Below are 18,223 nucleotides of genomic sequence, written 5' to 3'. Positions count from 1 at the left end.
AAATTATTCAAGCACTATATATTTTTATATTTGAACTGTGTTTGCATCTCTACTTTCTCATTTTCTTAGTATAAAATCCTTACCTAAAAACAAAATAAATAGGCAACTGGAACCTGCTGTCACTGAAATAATGGCAACATTTCTATTTATTTTCTTGGGAACTATCTCAGAAAATTAGAACTTTTATTCTCCAGAAAAATCTTAAAGAGTCTTTCCAGCTCCTGCTTAAGTCCTTACACACACAGTCTAAGAAAGGTTTGAATATAACCATGTGCACTAAATTCTGAATTTTAACAGGTGAGTGAAGAGGAATGCTAGCGTATATTAAAAGCATGTATGTTTGAGATGCTGCTAGATATCACTGTAAATTAGTTATTTTAAACTGATTTTATGGAATCTGTAACATTCCATCTATTCATTGATTTTAAGGCTAGAAAAAAAACATTTAAAATAATCTTTGGCCTGTGACCTCCTGCATAAAGAAGGCAAGAGAATGTTACAGGAATTTAACAAAGTGATTCCTGTATTTATTCTATTAGCTTGTGGTTGATGTGGAGTACGTATTTTCAAAACCACTTCAATCTTGATTTAAATATCCTGAGATTCCATACTGTATATCTGAAATGTGCAGTACAGAGCTCAGAGACTAGCGCAAATGGTGGGATGGGGTGCTGGGACTGTAAACCACGTTTATGTTCTACTATTCTGAGCCATACTGCAGACCCTACCATAATACAGACAGAGCTCAGGGGCTGTCTCTGTTACAACAGCCTCACAATGATGCCTGAAAAGTCTCATACTGCCATAATGTCCCTTCTACCCTAGGACTGTAAGGAAGATTCCTGAAAGATAACTGTTAGGCTGCTGCCTTTCAGAGCCTCAACTCGGAAATCCCCTCTGGAGTTTTAATTGCCATAGGAGCCAATTTGCATCACTCCAGGCATGAAGGGCTAGAGTGCTTTTAAGAAACTCATCTTCCAAGTAGTGGAAAATGTATCCTATGAACTGGCTGTGGCAGGGCACTTTTGGTGCCTGCCACTTTAAGAGCTGGAATAAACAACAAAGCACCCTGCAAGTGTCTGCACTCCCCAGCTGGGCTGCCTCTCTGCCCCCCCTGCCAGATCGCAGCACCAGGGAAGAGAACTGAGCAGGGCTCAGTTCCCTTCCCCTGCCCTGTTATCAGCTTCTGGCAGCAGGAGGTGGGGAGAGACAGGGCTGCGCTCCCTGCTGGCGCCCTGGTTCTCCTCTGTCTCTTGCTGCTGGCTTCAAAACTCGAAACGTTTCGACTAGCCTCATTTTGTTTCGAGGCTGTTTTGAAGTCCTTCATCTTGATTCAATTTCACTGTTTTGAGCTCAAAATTAGTCATAACACTGTCTAATCGAAACAGCTGGAGAAATTTCACATAGCCCTATTAGTTACCTGCTTTCCAGCCCCTTTGCAGTGCACTGTGCCTGGGCTCAGCCACATCACAAAGAGCAGACAGGGGGAAGCCAGGTTTGGGGGAAAGTGTGGGAGGCAAAGCCCCCTACATGCACACACCCAACCCACCCATACCACAACCACACACCCCACACATGCACCCACCCCTCTACCCCCCACCATACCCACAACTACACACCCAACACTCCAACCACACCCCCACCATACCCACACCCTACACCCCCCACACACATCCCACACCCTCACACATCCACATATACCTACACACCTCACCCTCCACCATACCCACATCCACACACCCAACACTGTCCTACACACCCTACACCCCAACCACACCCCACACCTCCCCCACATATATCCCACACCCATGCACATCCATACATACACCCACACTGCCACACACACCTCACCCCCACCATACTTACACTCCACACACACCCAACCACATACTCCCCCAACCATTCCCCCCACATACACCCTCCTACCTCTCCCACAACATATAAGAACCCCTTCTCCCAAAAGGAGTACTTCCTGGGCAAGGGGAAGAACTTCTGGTGGCAAAGGTCAGGGGTTGGGGAGCAGGGGTCCCAGTCCCAAAATGGCAAACAGGGGGCAGGGCACTTGTTAAGGGATGGGGCTACCCCTGAGGCCCTCAACACCTTCCAAAAAACTCATTAAGCAGCCCTCCAGTGGAAATAATTGCCCACCCCTGGACTACAAGCTACACCCATGCTGCCAGTGGGGAGTAAGGCAGCAGAAAGAAATGGCAGTATTATAAGCGTAGTGCAACTTTCAGCTGCACTACAGGCTGGATCTAGCCTGTGAGCTGTATGTTGCTGACCTCTGGCTTAAACTACTCTGTTATGAATTACTACTTTCACCATCAGTTGCACTGCTGTAACATGATGCACCTTATCCTGCAATGCAGTTGTATACTTTACATAGATACAGGAACATATTTCTAAGAGAACATGTAAGTAGATCTAACCGAGACATGGAAAGAAAAAACAAATTAATATAGACACAAGATAAAAGAAAGAGAGACTTTATTCCTAAGCATCTAGCCACTTCAGTACTATTCTCTGATAAACATACATGCATTATGGGTAAAAATGAAACCAAAAGAAGTTTACCACTGATTTGAACAGGAGCAGTTTGAACTTATAAAACTCATGTCAACTGGCAAACTCCTAGTCATCATTATAACCATGAATGATCACCTTCACTGTATCACCATTTCAGAATGCTGAATATGCTTAATTTTAAAAGGAAAGGGACGTAAAACAAAACCTCTCAAGGTGGTACTTTGTTTAGGAAAGAACTGAAACAGAGAAACATTTTGAGTACAAAGAATGGGTTTATGGCATCTGGTACAAAAAGTTTTTGTGAACTGGAAGGATAGAAGCCTGTACACACCTGAGTTTTTATGGCCTGAGGTCAGACATAAGGAATAGTTTTTGCCACATCTCATTACAACAGGGACAGCTTTTTACATTTCTCAGAAGTTACTTCCTCCTCTCTTAAAACTGGAGAACAGCAGGTCAGTGGCTTAGTGATAGCTTAATGTAATAATGTTTTCTGATTTACTTACTCAGCTTAACAGTCTTTGAAAGACTAATCTATAAAAAAAATCAAGTTAGTCATAACATATACTGCTGTACTTTCTTTTAATCAAAAATTAATTTAGCTCCTTAAACAAAGATTCCAAGTAATTCAACAGTATTATCCCAACTACATTACTGTACTTCCTAAAAACAGAGGCTAAAAACAGCAACAACAAGTAAAACACAACTGAACCAAACAGACAAAGCAGTATATTGCTAGCTTGGAAGCCACTGTGGAAATTATCATCATCCTACCTGCTGACTCACTGCCTATAAAAGGAAATCTCTTTAAACATTTTTAATTGTTGAGATTTCATAGATTTCATAGACATTAGGGCTGGAAGGGACCTCGGAAGATCATCGAGTCCAGCCCCCTGTCCAAAGGGCAGGAAGTCAGCTGGGGTCATAGGATCCCAGCAAGATAAGCATCCAGTTTCATCTTGAAGGTGTTCAATGAAGGCGCTTGAACCACCTCCGGTGGCAGGCTGTTCCAGACCTTGGGGGCTCGGACAGTAAAGAAATTCTTCCTTATGTCCAGCCTGAAACGATCTTGAAGTAGTTTGTGACCATTCGACCTAGTCGTCATCCCTTGGGGCGCTCTGGTGAACAAACGTTCCCCCAGATGCTGGTGGTCACCCCTGATAAACTTGTAGGTGGCCATCAGATCACCCGAGCCTGCGCTTTTCCAGGCTAAAGAGCCCCAGGGCTCTCAGCCTGTCATCGTAGGGTCTGCTTCCCTGACCTCTGATCATGCACGTGGCTCTTCTCTGGACTCTCTCAAGCTTTTCCACATCCTTTTTGAATTGTGGAGCCCAAAACTGGAGATTAATATTTGAATATTGTATTCACTGTAAGAAAATGTATTTTATACTTGTTTTTTGGTGTCCCTTCCTTTCATCTCTTGATCTTTGATCCTGTATGGCAATATCAGTACTACTTACTTATTCCTAAGCAACATCCATTTTTAAACTGTTATATGGAAGGTAACAAACTCTTACCATGGAGAACCAGGTACAGTGATAGTTCTCTTCCAGTGAACAAATCAAATCTCCAGTGCCCAGCATTTACAGGAGTGACTGGCTCACACAGATTTATTTACTGAAATTTGCTGCAGAGTTAACTTTACACACTCTATTTAATAATGACTTCTAATAAAATGAGTTTTAGGATGTCATGGGACCAAGCACTAAAGTAAAAACCAACGGATCGAGATTTTTTAGGTTGTTAGGGTTAAACTTGATCAGACACACACATCACTATTCCTAACATTTCTGTGCAAGTTAAAAAGCCAGTACCAAAAAACAGCTGGAAAGACTGGGAAAGAAATGGGGTGCTGCAGGCCTATTACAGAAATCTAAACATATAGAACAATATAGTTCACATAACTTATTTTCTACGCACCATATTTAAATTGCACATCCCTGCATAACCCTTCTGAAAAAACTACATGTTCACTGCAGCCCAGTAGAAAAGCAGCTAAGAGATAAGGGAAGGGAAGATTACTAATGCCGCCTTCCAAAATCAAAGACATTGCTGTGGAAGGGAATTCTGCAGTAACTAGATGTCTGAGCACTTCCTACTCCAACCCAGCAATAAAAACCAGCTGCCCCCCTCCCACAATTAGGATCATAAAACTTACTTAAGCACCCCATCAGACTTCTGACTTATGGATTCATCTATTAGTCAAATATAACAAAGTCAAGAGACCAGGTTACAATACAGCTAAAATGTCAAGTCAATGACTTCAGCCAAGTGAAAGGGAAATTCCAACTATATACAAAATTAAATCCACGTAAACTGGGTACTAGCTTTATTTATAGTTAACATGAATCCAAAATGAACAAAGGAGTTCAGAAATGTAAGTATTTACCCAGCTTAAAAATCATGTTGAATTGCTCTGCCCCAGGGCAGGGTATCTACTGTCTACAACAGAGGTGGGCAAAACGGCCAATCCAGCTGGCAGCCAGAGTCCATTTCCCAGCCGCCCCTGCCTGCATGGCTTGTGTTGGTCTCAATGGACACCCCAGCCACACCTGCGCAGGAAAGCTCAGGCTGGACTTGCCATGGAGACCAGCCTCAGCCACACCAGCAGCCCAGGGTGCTGCTCTGGAGCCACTGGGAACTTGGGATGGGGGTAGCTTGCACCGGAGCCAGGGCAGAGCCGCGACCTGTAGCCTGCACTCTCTGGCCAGGGGCACACAAGCAGGAGATTGCGGCTCTGCCCCAGTTCCTTGCAGTGGTGGCAGCCTGGTCCTGAGCCAAAGCAGAGCTGCAACCCCCTGCTTGCGTGCCCCTGCCCAGAGCATGCAGGCTACAGGTCGCGGCTCTGCCCTGCCAGAGCAAGCTGCCCCCATCCCGAGTTCCCAGCGGCTCCGGAGCAGCCCCCTGCACTGCTCTGTCGTGTGTGCTGCTAGCACCGCTGAGGCTGATCTCCATGGAAACCTCAGCTTGAGCTTTCCTGCATAGGTGCAGCTGGGGTCTCCATGGAGACCAGCACAAGCCATGCGGCAGGGGCACCTTGGAAATGGAGTCCCCAGCCAGCTGGATCCAGCCCGCAAGCCAGACTTTGCCCATCCCTACTCTACAATGTACCAAAAGGCAGGTGTTTACAGAGAGCACAGTCTAATGTTGTTCATCATAGTTATTTTCTAACTGATCCACTGGAAGTCAACATAATTGAAAATGACTAAAATCAATCCCCATATACTGGATGTAATAGATGTATATTGCTGTACATAGCAACATTACAATTTTTAAACTAATATGATTTAAAAATAATGCTGCCCTTTTAAAAGTACACTTCTTGAGAATTAAACTATTACCATAACTTGTTACCATTCAGTCTGTAGAGCGACAAGACTACAGCCTATGATCAGAACTCTTTTAAAGCTTAGGCACAGAATTAAGGGACAATTACAGTTCCTTTAATGATTGCCCTTTATATACACTAAATCAAGATACAATTACACTTCCCGGTAGTGCTCCATTTTCTCTTAGCAGGTATGGTATTACTAGCACGTAAGTGAGACAAGGAGGCAAGAGACAGGTATATAACCCCACTTTTTATCGATTATACCCTGAAGCATGAAAATAAGAAGTTGTCTCAATGCCTAACTACCTTCAAAAGCATAATACAGAGTCTTACCTAGACCAGCTGCAGGAGATATAGGAAATGGAAGAGTTGCACACAGACTAGCAGCAGGTTGTCTTGAATTTGCTGAGACATCCCCAGAAATCTTCCTCTGCTTAAGGGCGTGTGTAGATGAAACAGGGGCCCTAAATTGAAGCAGTGGGTTTTTAAAAACACCATTTCAATTTAGGGCCCTTTAAACCCTCGTTTTGTGCACACCTGAACTTACCTGCCCTTCCAGTGGTGGGGTGGGGAGGGCGAGCTGCCTGGGCTGCAGAGAGGGGCTGGTGCTTCCCTATGCAGCAGCAGCAGCCCCCTCCCCCCAGGCAGCACCCACTCACAGGCACCTGGCTCGGGCGATTCTGCGGGGCACCACAGCCACAGAGGGAAGCACTGGCCCCCTGTGCAGCTCAGACAGGCAGGCAGGGTCCAGGGAAAAAAGGAGGAACCTCCTTTCCTGGGCTGCTGCCAGGCTGCCTGCACAGGATTCTGCAGAGCTCCTGAGCAGCACAGAGCCCAGTGCTTCACTCCATGGCTGTAGGGCAGCAAACTAAAACTCAGAGGAGGAAGAGTTTTAGTTTGCTACACCCTGTGTCATTTAAGGCGCATTACACCACCAAATTTGGTACAGCGGCTGGAATTACTGCGCAATATGCTGCCGATGCATGCAAACACCAACACCATTAAGGCGGTGCAAAAGCATTTAACCTACTTTAAAGTGTCATGCACACGCCCCTCGTTTCATCTACACATGACTTAAGTCCTTTATATACGACTTATTTTAATAATTATTCTCCGATAGGTTTTATTCAAATTTCTTTGTTTCACTGAGGCACTGGAAACTGACTGAGCTGGGGGGGGTTTATGGACTTGGACTATGCCAATTAGCTGTCTGGAGTCCTTACGAAAAATACAGTTCTGGGAGACAGGACTTCTTAGCACTTGCCCTTCCAGCTAGGAAGGCTACTTTCCATGTTCTATTTCCTTTACTTTGATGATCATACTAGTTGTAACATCTGCAAAAAGTCACTCTGAAACAGGTTTTAGGGCCTTCTGCTTTTGCCACACTTCTGCAGCATAGCATAAGTTCCCTGAAAATGGCCAAGGCTAACAGCAGGTTAACAAAGAAATGTTTGGATTTCACTGAACATCCTATTGAATAGGCTATCATAAGATACTTTCCATATTTTTATAGCATCTTCAACAAGCACCTCACGGTTAATGAGCTTAGAACCACAAAAATTTAGCTGTCACTGAGATCACTGCAACGGCGCACCAGGAGAGGAACAACTTTTGGTCAATAAAACACGGGTAAGTCACTTATCTTACACATTTACCAATGGATTTTTGTACCCTGTTATGTCTCCACCTCCAGTGTTCCCCTGTCTGGGCAATCCACCCACTCCACTTCCCTGCCACACCTTGATGAAAATAAAATTCAGCTGTTAGTTGAGCGGGAGACTATCTTTTGTACACCCTGATGACTAGGGCCATAAGTGCATGCTCCGACCATCCCTGTACATGCCCCATGCCTTGCAGATGTTCTGCTGTGTGTTACCTCTCTGACCTAGGTCCAGAACAAACCGGACACAAAGTTGTAGCTCTACCATACTACCCTGGAGGGCCACTTTTACCCGCCCCTCTCTCACCGGGGTCCCATTCACCCCGCCAGCTCTCACCCGGTCTCTTTCATGCTGCCCTCTCTCCTGGGCCATTCATACCACCTGGCCTCACCCGGCTCCGGGCTGGTCTCTCCGCACCTCAGTCAGCCCTGGTGCAGTCTGTCGGGCATCTTCTGCTTCCCTCACCTGAATGTTTGCTGAGCATCTCTACAGCTGTTAGCCCACTTCACTCCTGGCCCCTCACCAGGCCTCCATTCCCCCACTGGGCCTCTTCCCTCTTCACTATGCCCCTTTCCCAGGGCCTCTACTCATTCGCCCACTCACAGGGCCTCTCTCTCCATCATTCCTGTCTCACTCAAGGTCTCTCTCTCCATTGCCCCTCTCTCTCAGGGTCTCTACTCACACCTCCAGGTTTTACCCTTCTGCCTGGGCATGGCTCCAGGTCTCTCCTCCGGCCTGGACTCTGCCTCAGGGCTCCTAACAAGCCTGGGCTCCCCCTGCTCTGCTGGAACACCACCAGGGATGTGGGGCTGGAGTTATAAGGCACCCCTTCCCGCCTTTCACCAGGGAGGTAACTGGCCTGACATTTCCTGCAGGAGCCACTAGGAGCCTCACCAGGACTCTCTTCCCCAGCAGGGTGAAGTTTCATGTCTTATCTAGGACAACAGGAGCCTCCACCTCCCCATAGCCCCTTCCCTTACCTCCACGTCCCTGAGCAGGAGCTCAGTTGGCTGACGTTGCCACATCCCTTGCTAGCAGCCAACTGTACTCTTTATATATGTGGCCTGTATTTGAAAATGGCCACCACAATCAGCCATCTGGTGGCTGCCTGGTCTAGTCCTTAAAGTGGCAGGCACCAAAGGTGCATTGCCACATACACCTTCAAGACAGACAAGCATTTTTGTTTTAATGATATCTGAAAGCCAACACATAGTAAACTACACATAGCTGCAATTCATTGAAGTGTTCCAGAAAGATGAGGGCCTAAATCAACCTGGGTGTAGTATGAAATTGCAGTTCCAGACATTCCAGCTATTTTTAAACATTTTTCATTAGACCCTTGCCCCACTCAGATGAGAAAATTATTTCCTTTTCCTCAGGTGTGACAAATTTGAAGTCCATTTTCATACACCTACACTGATTATATAGGTGTAATTACTAACTAAGTACTAACCTGCAGTGGAGTTTAGTAGTTTCCTGCAGCCTAATAAGGCTGCATGTGTAGATGTTGGGACTTTACTGCAGAGATAACTAGGCAACTTTGCAACAAACGATTTATGTAAATGTGCCCCCAATGACTTAAGATGTAAAATATTCTGTGCAACTTGAAATGTATGCTTAGACATAATAGTAAAACAGACCCCAGATTCTTTGTAGGGTGAAGTTCCTTACCTCCCTGTATACATGAAGTAACTTCCCCCAAATTATGACAGTGATAGCATCTATAACCACAGTACACAGCTGCATGGGACTGCTGAGCTGTCCTAGCTGTTTTCTGTGGCTTTAATTTCAAAGGGTGCCACTTCTTTTATCAGTTGCCTGGGACCACCAATGAACTACATCTGATCAGAGAAGATACAGCCTTTGACATTAAAGCTGCAGCAATCAGCAGAGAAATCTGTCCTCCAAATTAAACAGATCATGAACCATCCCAATAAGAAAATAGAGACAAACTATCAAGTACAATGTATTGTTTGAAAGGCAGCGCACCCGGAGGCCCCAAACAGTACTGGGGGCCCACGGTGCGGGACTCTACACAAACAGAAAGGAAGAGATAGTCCATCCCAAACAGTTTATGATCTAATATCAGAGGTACACTGACATATCAGTGCCATATCAGATTGGCACCAATAAAAGGAAAATTAACATTATCAGCTATTGGCATTTTTGGCTGATGTAGCCAATAATGTACTGATAAATATGCCTTCTGGCTGGGGCCCCCAGATGCCACGTGCATGCACGCAGCCGCAGCATGCATTTGACCAGGAGCACAACTGGGCAGTGTGGAGAGCAGCACCCTTCAGGTAAGTCTGTAGAAGGGAAGGGGGCATGGGGCAAGGAAGGAGTGTGGGGGGAGCAGATTGAGGGCCCCATGGTGAAAGAGGGAGATGGGCAGGGGCTAGGGTTGGTGGAGCTGCCTAGCCAGGGTGGTGAATGGGACCCTGGGGCCAGGGCGGGGAGCAGGACAGAGCTGCGGATGGCTTGTCTAGGAGGCTTGGGGAGGGTAGGCGGGGGTGGCTCCCTGTCACTGCGCACACCCCTGAAGGAGGCATGGGGGGCATGTGTCACCCTGGATTCATGTGTGTGGCAAAGGCATACTGCAAACTCAGGGCTCTCCACCCTGCTGCCTTTTGCCCCAGGAACCCTGTGCAGGTCATACACCCCCTGCCTGCCTGCCTGGTGCCAGGGGGGGTAGCAAGTTGTGTCTCCCACCACCGAATGGGCAGGGGAAGTGGCATGGCCAGCACATAGATCCCAGGACAAAGGCAGCAAGCCCCAAGCCTGCAGCTCACATCTGTTCTCATCCTGCTCGGCTCTGCTCCTAAAACTTTCCCACTTAAAAATGGTGACAGCAGCACTTGAACTAAAGCTCATTTAACAAGCTTTAGTTCAAGCACTCCCACTGCCATTTTTAAGCGTCGGGATGCTGATCCCCTGGACAAGCCACCCACAGCTCTATCCTACTCCCCACCCTGGCTCCAGGATTTTATTTACCACCCTGGCTGGGCAGTGCCCCCAGCCGCAGCCCATGCCCCACTCCCTCCCTCACCATGGGGGCCTCCCCTCCACAGACTTACCTCTCCATGCTACCTGGCTGTGCTCCTGTAAACTGGTTATTGCATTGGTATCAGCCAATATGCCTGGTGAATAATTGGCTACCGGTTTCAACAGAGAAAATCTCTATCAGTGCACCCTGTCGCAGAGCACTAAGATGTGCCTGCTCCTTTAGGGGCAGAAGCAGCCTAGCCAGGGAGCCCTGCATGCTATACAGAGCCCTATAGCTGCAGGTTGCCTGAGAAACAGACTAATGAGGTAATTAGCTGACACCTGCAGGCAGTCAGCTGACCAGGAGGAAGCAGGGCTCTGGACACATATAAGCCCAAGGCTGGGGCTGGCAGGGATTAGTTCTGTGTCAACTGCCAGGGGAAGGAGCTTCTGTGCAAAAGAGCTACCTGGAGACATTTGGCTGCTTGATCTGCTCCCTGCAAGACTAATAAGGCTTCAGAAGCACATAAAATACCCAGGGCTAGGAGGCAGGGGTTTAGGTTGTAGCCGTGTTGGTCTAAGGATATAGGCAGACAAGGTTCCTTGGGTGAATTTGATCAGTATCCAGAAGGGTAAAATACAGACCACAGTATACAAGAAACCCACAGACCAACATACATATCTGCACAGAACCAGCAATCACCCGAAACACACCAAAAAAGCAGTGATATACAGCCAAGCCCTCAGATACCACCGTGACCTTGACAGTAAGTATTAGTATCAAATTTCCTTTGTCCTTATGGCAAATGTGAAAAACATGAGATGTTTAAAGAAACGTATCAAACTGCCAAACAGCAAGTCAGAATTTCTTACTAAAAACAAGAAAAATTCAACCATTAACATGTTTCCAAGATACATTAGTATATTTCATATCAAAGTATTTCCAATTCTTAAAGACTTTTTCTGTGCTGTTTTATAAGTTGTTTCTATTAAAGGCTAATTGTGCTATTTTATTGAAAATAAACTGTTGCTAAAATTCACTGTTACTTAGAAAATGATTTTAAAAAGCTATTATGATGCAAACTGAGAGACTTTAAATATCTAATGGATCAGTTAAAATATTGGCTGCATTCATAGTATTTATTTCGGATTTTAAAGATAAAATAAATTGCTTGTCTGAGAATGAATATTGAAATAGATTGTGGCCTCAGAAATCATTAAGTGCAAAATCATGATGTTCTTCCTCGGTATTTACTTAGTTCTTTTGCTTGCAAAATTTTCATTGAAACTTAAGATTTGACTGAATAAACGCATATATTAATTTCATACAAAAAACTAGAACTCTTGGTTCCAAAATGATACCTTTTATTAGACCAACTGAAAAATGGCAAGAAAATTGTCCTTTTCTGCGAGCTTTCGGGATCAAAGTCAGGCTCTGGGAAAAGTGTTGATGGTACAAGATGATAAAAAGTCCTCATAGGTAAGAAATAAACTTCGTTTTTAACAGAGGGAGCTGAAGATGGAAATTTGTCCCTCAGGAAGCAGCAGCTGCAGCTTCCTTAGCCTGACGAAGGGTTTTTGAACCCGAAAGCTTGCTTAATAACTATTCTCCAACCATTTGGGTTGGTCTAATAAAAGATATCAAATTCACCCAAGGAACCTTGTCAGGGCTAGGAGGCACACTAGTTATTATGTTATAGCTCAGGGGCTTATGTTTGTGTTGTTGTCTGTGCCAGTGGTTTGGGATGAGGCTGTAAGGCAAAGTCCAGCCCACAGGCCAGTTCTGGCTGGCAGTAGACTCCATTTCCTAGCAGCCCCTGCTTGCATGGCTGGCACTGGTCTCCGTGGAGACCCCAGTTGCAGGTGTGCTGTAATAGTGCAAGACTGAGGTTGCCACGCTGGCAGGGTGCACAGCAGGGCAGGGCAGGGGGCTGCTCTGAAGCCGCTAGGATCTTGTGGCAGGGGCAGCTTAGCCGGAACCAGGGCAGAGCCGTGATCTTCAGCCTGCACACTCAAGACCTGGGATGTGCAGGCAGCAGATCACAGCTCTGCCCCGGCTCCTTACAGGAATGAAAGCATGGTCCCAAGCTGGGGCACAGCCACAACCTGCTGCCTGCATGCCCCAGCCTGGAGTGTACAGGCTGCAGACTGCAGCTCTGCCCTGGCCCTCACCAAGCTGCCCCCACCGCAAAAACCCAGTGGCTCCGGAGCAGCCCGCTGCCCTGCCCGGCCCTGCCAGAGCTTCCCAGGCCGGTCTCCATGGCAATTCAAGCCTTGTGCTATCAAAGTGCAACTGAGGCTGAGGTCTCCATGGAGACCAGCCCCAGCCATGTGGGCAGAGGCTGCTGGCAAATGGAGTCTGGCTGCCAACCAATTTCACCATTTTGCCCACCCCTACTGTAAGGGGAAGTACAGAGGCCTCATTAGTGCCCAGAGACGCATGTGATCGCCCAGAGCCCTGCCAGCAGCCAACTCAGGGCTCACGTAGTTATAGAGCCCATAGCAGGTGGAGTGTGTGCAAAGCACAGATCACACAAGGGGCCGGAGAGCCCAGTACCAGAGCGGTGCAGCAGACTTGGGCTAGAAGGCCCAGCACCAGAGGGGCCGGTGCTAGTGGGGAACAGCAGTTGAGTAGCACAGCTACACACACTCGAGGCAGGGATATGCAGGCACACAAAGTACCCAGGCACCAGAGGGGCACAGCGAGACAGGGGCCAGGGGCCCAGTAGACAGGGGCTGGGGGCTCAGCGACAGTAAGAGACCAATTGGACCTAGTGCCTCAGAGCCAGGTCCTACACCATAGGCCTAGGCTAGAAGGCCTAGCCAGATTAAAGGGGTGAAGGCCGAGTAGACCAAGGACCAACAGAGTGGACAACATCCATGTAACACCTACAAGGCATGGGGCATGGTATTAGGGGAGGTTTGGAGCCATGCATTTAGCTCATAAGGCTTGAGGTGCCCTGTGCAGCACAGTACTGGAGTGAGGTCTGGCGAAGGACCCAAGGACCATTGAGTTCTTGTGGTGTTCAGCAGACTGAGGCCACATGAAGGCCCACAGGCAGCCTCCTGATTCATTATTTTACCATCAAGACATGGAAGATGAAACCAAAGGGTGCCCTCGAGGTGGAGCTTGTGTGGTTGCGGAGCTACCAGGGGCACCACAGCCAACCCTGGGGACCCTGACCCATGACACATCCCTATCTAATACAGAGTAAGCTTCATCAAGTGTCTTAAAGGAACAATAAAAAGAGTAAACAAGACAAGGAAAATCAGCATATCCAAAAATAAAACCATCTGATTAGCTGTGCAGGTAAGCTCCAACTTGACAACATCATATAATTAATGACCGTCAACTCCATAGACACAAATCATCATTAGTTGGCTCACTTACAGGCAGTATAGCAGAGCTGGGTTATACAAATAACGATGGGGGCTTTGTAGCATGTGGAGTGTCAGGATAGAGAGATGAGAATGCTGTGGGGAAGCTGACTGACTAATAGGCAGGTGAGACTTCTAGGTTGGATACTGAAACAAAACTCAAAAAAAACAAGTGTATAGCTTCTACTTAGGCACATTTTAAAGGCCCAACAGACAAAACACTGGTTTTACTCACAACAGTAAAGTATGACACTCAACAACAGCCATTTACTAGATTGATCCCTATATATTTGGACAAAATCATCATGCAATAGTGTTACGTTCCTTATAAACTAATGAACACATGTATAATGTATGTGATGTATGAACTTACTCTTTAAGAAAATGGGCTCAAGGAACTGTGAGTTTTAGCTAAAATATCTTACAGAGGAATGGATGGAAAGAGAACACTGAGTACACAGAGTGTTTATCCATTATAAACTCTTTTCTCCCATACTCCAGTTTATAGGCATGCTCTTGCTCTTTCAGCACACAGTTACTTACCTTTGACTCTAAGGTTCTTTGTTTCCAAGTAATAAATACTTTGGGCTCTTGGGACTAACCAGGAAGGTCATACACGACTCCAAAAAAAACTTTACTGTTGACAGATTATTGTAAGTACTTATTCATTATTAGCTGAAACAGTATGAATGAACACTTAATAAATAGGCCATTTGTTCTTTTCAACTGGAGCAATACTGTAACATAGCTTCTGAAGAAACAAAAACATTAACCAAAATGCATACACGGCAGAAAGTAATCTGTGGAATGTGTTTTCAGTTTCCCATATATCCTCATAAAATTAATAAATACTGCATCAATTAAGATAGTTGTTATAAAATTAAATGCTTATTGGACATGCATAACTGTAATGATCAAAATGTTTGCATACAAAGGAAGTCCATATATAAAATCAACACATTCTGGTTCAGTGTTGTAGGTAATGCGACATCAATAATTCTGCTCCTCCATGAACGACATAATAGCTTCATCTTTGCCAGGGAACAAACTTCACTATGTAGATTTTGCTTCAGAAGGATTGTTAGCCTCCCAACCTCACAGTACTCTGTGGGGCAACAGTGCTGTACCTCCATTATCACTTTCCCTTTAATTATTCACTTAAGGGGCTGAAGGATTTGACACAACAGAAATGAATCCTGGGCTAACACAGACTGAGTCAAGATATACCAACTATGTGCCCAAGTAGTTACCATGTACGGGGTCCTATATTCTCTTCCAAATCTATACATCTACAGTTCTATGTAAATAACCTCAATTTTTAACATTTTCTACGTAAGTCTTAAATGTATCAAGTCATGACTCTATTTGTGCTCAAAATGATTGAAGGTACTTCATATTTCATTTACAAACCCAATCTTTCTATGATATTTACAACTTACAGGTCATGATCCCATAATTGAGTTTCTATGGACTGAATAAAGAAAAGCATTACATCTGCCACCAGACAGACTAATACATTTTAAGGCCAGAAGGGACTCCTGTGATCACCTTGACCTGACCTATTGCATCACAGCCATAAAATGTCATGCTATAATTCCTGCATCAAAGCCGGGGTGGCTGAATTACAGGATAGTTTTTAGAAAGACATCCAGTCTTGATTTAAATACTTTGAGGTAATGTAGAATCTACCACGTCTGTTAGTAAATTGTCTCACGGTTAAATTACCATGCCTGTCCAAATTCTTGGATACAAATATATTTCGCCTTGTGCCAAAGGTGAACAACTAATGAACTAAAGTCAATTTTCATCAGGAGGATCAGATATGTTATTGTAGTGCTGTGACCTGTGTATGCCATATTTGATATGTATTTTAAAAACCTAACGACTGCAAATTAAAAGGAAAAATGGAACATGCTATATATGAATACTTTCCAACAAACGGTGACTTGGAGTAACCTGTTGCATAGTTAACTACCATGTGTTATATTTGCCACATACATCTTGTTTTAGCTGATATAAACAGGAAGTTTTACTGTAGCATTTTAAGCAGAATTCCACAGACCAATTTGACAGTTACTAAAGACATTGCACAGAGGACTGATCTGAATACAGCACCTATCAAATCATTACCAGTAAAATCTGAGATCTGCTCAATGTGCTAAATGAAATCAGTTTGTATCACAAAAACTAAAACAGTTAAATACAACTGTCATTACTGTTGTTAAGACTATGAAGAGAAATTAAGAACTAAATCGACTTAGAGACTATATTACTTATCTTCACATCCCTAGAAGCAGTGCTTCCAAGTCGGGCGAGGTAAGGTAGCAGAACACTTGCACTGCCCACACTGAACTTCTTTGTGAACAGGGAAAGGAGTTCCATCCATCTCCAGTGCCACAAATACAGCCCCATTAAGGAGCAGTAATTTAATACACTTAGAAGGAAAGGAGCAAAAATATATTTTACATGGCACACTTAAATAGTCAGAGCTGTGGCTATCCCACAGAAGTTCAGTGAAGATGAACTCTACATAGCACATATGAACCAATAAAATACAGTCATGTGTGCATGTGAGTCATGTATATTTCAACAAAAATGCCAAAAAAATTCTTGATAACAGCCACCCAACATGAGAAGAAGTGGAATCAGCTATCACAACAGGAGCCCACCTCACAGGCAGCCCACCAGCAACAGGGGGGAGAATCAAGACACCAGCACCCAGAACACCATCATGAGCAACTTATTGCAACACAGACTCCCATTCTGAAATATCTGCACTCTCCAAAGGCTTGAACTTCTGCCCAGAGAATAAACCTGACGAGATACTAATATGTGGAGAATTAAAATAATTCTGCAAACTTTGCTTGAAAAATAATACTTCTACAACCAGGACACTACCACCACTAACAACTCTCCTGTCACAACTGAGAAAACAAGGATAAAACATTGGACTGGACACCTCCCAAGCAATGTAACCACACATTAGACTACTGCATTGACTTGTTTAAGGAAGAAAGCTAACAGCAAAATTCTCAACTAAAGTCAAGATAACAACAACCTCTGCCCCTCAGAGAGAAAATCCATACAGTTTCTAAGATCCAAAAATGAAACAGTAATCAAACAGGTGATACTATAGTCATCCTCAACTGCATCAGTGACAGCCAACTCTCCAATACAAAATGCTACAAAGAACTTGGGGAGGACTCCATACCAGAATTTGTTCTGGAATTGGAAAATATCATCAAATCCTTGTCATGCCAACTTCAGAAAAACTTACTTCAGCTTACCCCATGCTACCCACTCCCTTCCCCTCCATCCCAGCAGTTTCTATATGCTCCCTGTAACAAGTGGGCATCCCGGGGCTAAACTGTCAGCCCACCCACTTGTCTCAGGGCTAACCACCTTCCTACCTCACCTGCCATGCCTTTGATGATATTAACTGAAAGGTGATAACAAGACGGGAGGCTGCCCATTTCCTTGCCCCGATGCCAAGGGCCTATATACATGACTCCGACTTCTCCTACAGTGTGTCCCATGCCTTGCAGATGGTGTCCATATTACTCCAGTGCCTCACACTGGCATCTGCACTCCCATGCCCTCAAACTGGGACCCTCACACCAGTGCCCCATATCGGGCCTCTCACTCCTGTGCCCTCACACTGGAGCTTGCAGTCCCCATACCCTCATGTCAGGACTCATGATCCTTGTGCCCTCACACTGGGACTTAAAACCATATACTTGTGCAGGCCGGGAGCGGTCTGAGGCCCTCGGGGGCGCGCGGCGGGCTGTGGCCAGCAGCCCTGGCACGCGGGTCGGGGAATGCAGGCCGGCGGACTAGAATTAGGCACGGACGCGTAGCGGTTGATTAAAGATTATTTTACTTACACCATAGGTGGTCGCGGTGCAGGCAGGAAAACTTGCTTGAGTTGCAGTTACAGATAGGAAAGAAGAGCGGACAAGAGTTCTAATCTCGCGAACTCTAGCCCAATCTGGCTGAAGGCTCTAAAACCGCGAGCCCGTCGTGTCAACCGAAGAAAACAACTCGGAGAAGAGCTCTGGATACACTCACACAAAGTTTGCTAGGCTCCGTGGAACTTGCGCGCAGGGAAGGGGTTTGTTGAGGGATCGTTCGGCGACGGGGAGAGGCCAGAGGTTGATCAGACCCCTATAGCCTTCTTAAGACACACGCTGGATCCGTTAGGCTCGGCAGCGCTTAGAGATCTTCACGAGACGTGAAGTCCTCCTCCTCCAGATGGTTGTGGAGTCCTCCCTTGTGGGGTTCTCCTCCGAGTTCTCCAACTTGGGCGGAAACCGCTCAAGCCTCTTATACGGCTCACAGACCA

General features: G+C 45.7%; 1 protein-coding gene across 8 annotated transcripts in view; it reads right to left on the bottom strand.

The window, feature by feature from the left end:
• BMPR1B (bone morphogenetic protein receptor type 1B) overlaps positions 1-18,223 on the bottom strand; it is a 519,526-nt gene that overhangs the window by 257,344 nt on the left and 243,959 nt on the right. Inside the window, exon 1 of one of the 8 annotated variants that reach the window (XM_006036259.3) lies at positions 8,499-8,540. The exons of the other annotated variants lie outside the window; for them this stretch is intronic. The gene's annotated coding sequence lies outside the window, so the exon portion shown is untranslated. Of the gene's footprint in view, positions 1-8,498; positions 8,541-18,223 lie in introns of those variants that run through there. 8 annotated transcript variants of the gene reach the window in all.

This window comes from Alligator sinensis, unplaced genomic scaffold (assembly GCF_000455745.1).
Source record: "Alligator sinensis unplaced genomic scaffold, ASM45574v1 scaffold525_1, whole genome shotgun sequence".
NCBI classification, from domain to species: Eukaryota; Metazoa; Chordata; order Crocodylia; family Alligatoridae; genus Alligator; species Alligator sinensis.
The sequence above is the reverse complement of the archived record's forward strand: the minus strand, read 5'-3'. Positions and strand labels throughout refer to the sequence as shown.